At 37.6% G+C, this 1622-nt stretch overlaps 1 long non-coding RNA gene across 1 annotated transcript; it reads right to left on the bottom strand.

Moving 5' to 3' along the window:
• Positions 1 to 327: 327 nt before the first annotated feature.
• On the bottom strand, positions 328 to 1173 carry LOC126925097 (uncharacterized). Its single transcript, XR_007713806.1, has 2 exons — positions 734 to 1173; positions 328 to 565 (listed from the first exon to the last, which is right to left on the bottom strand). It is a non-coding gene; the product is annotated as an uncharacterized LOC126925097 (long non-coding RNA).
• Positions 1174 to 1622: the final 449 nt, after the last annotated feature.

The following is a 1622-nucleotide window of genomic DNA, read 5'->3' on the forward strand; positions in this document are numbered from 1 at the left end:
ATTTGTTGCGATTTACGTGTGTCTGGGCTCGTTTCGACGATGGAAACCGCGTGCACTACGTTCTGCACGCATAGCGCAGTGCAAAGTGCGCTTAAACGTCGAAATATCTCAAACGGGAGATAAATAACGCATAATTTTCGTCAAAATCGACGATTTGTTGCGATTTACGTGTGTCTGGGCTTGTTTGGACGATGGAAACCGCGTGCACTACGTTCTGCACGCATAATGTAGTGCAAATGTTACGTTCTGTTATGTTCGATTTGATTGTGCTATGCCTTCCGTGTTAGTCTAGACTAAATCCAGATAAAATTTTTTTTTTTGTTGTTGTGTTATCTTAAGTTTAATCGGAAGGGGAAAATTGAAATGGTATGATTGTTTATGAAATATTAATCGAGATGTCCGATTAATATGGTAGTTGCTGCCACCAGAAATAGTCTAAGGACTATTTCAGAGAATTTCCTTTTATTATTAATATTTCTTAAAGTTGGGAGGGTTAGTGTATGATGGGTATTGTTTGTCTATCGTGTCTTTCTGATTCCCAGTCTGGAAGTGCCTCTATAAGCACCTTCGTGGCTGTAGGAAAACAAATCTTGTACCTTCGTCTGTCGTGTCTTTTGAATTCCCAGACTGGAAGTGCCTCTGTAAGCACTTTCTTGCCTGTAGGAAAACAAACCTTGTACCCTTGTATGTTGTGTCTTTTGAATTCCCAGACTGGAAGTGCCTCTGTAAGCACTTTCTTGCCTGTAGGAAAACAAACCTTGTACCCTGTCTGTCGTGTCTTTTGAACTAGGTGAGAGTCTATTATCTACTAACTGGTGTTTAATGGGTAGCGTTGACTTACGTTTGATGCAACTGGCAAATGAATTCCACTTTTCGGCTAACCTGCTATGCGCAGGAATACTGGCACGGGAGAGGATTAAAGTTATTAGGGATAGACAATTGGCAACGTATTTATTTCGTCTGACAGAGTTATGTTGGTTTAACTATATTTTAATTTATTCGTTGTTAGTTGATTAAAGGTACTACAATATCAGCAATAAGTATCGTCGGATGCAAATGTAGATATATTATACAGCGATGTACAATAAATAAATATTCTAGCTTCTAACTGGATAAATTTTACAAATGTTTGGTAGGATAATATGTATTCGTACCAATAAGATTAATAATAAACGCTATTCTCTAATTCTTCTCGATGCCTCCTCTCTTCCTTTTTTATTTCTGCAGCAATTAATCGTTTGTACCCACGTTCGGCTCGCTTTTTGCTGAGGTGACTTTTATCTTTTCTATTCTTTCTCGATTTCGTCATGGAATTATAATTCGTTCTTGACAACAAGTAAAGTCGTAAATGAGTAAATGATTATTTTATTTGGTAACTGAGTTCACTGTAGACAATCAGTGTGGCTTCGTAGGCCTCACCCAAGGATGAGCAGTCTGCTAACGGTGGGAAGTGGAAAACGAAAACCTTAGATGTTTCCTGTGACGAAAACACCGTAATCACTGGTTGATACAGCGAACAATTCTAAACAAATTAGATCTAAAGCTGATTGAGTTTATTCCAAACAATTTATTAAATGTTGAGCAAGAACGTTTATCTCAATTTTGTAATTATATTCTCTGTA

Source organism: Bombus affinis, chromosome 15, assembly GCF_024516045.1.
Source record: "Bombus affinis isolate iyBomAffi1 chromosome 15, iyBomAffi1.2, whole genome shotgun sequence".
Lineage (NCBI taxonomy): Eukaryota > Metazoa > Arthropoda > Insecta > Hymenoptera > Apidae > Bombus > Bombus affinis.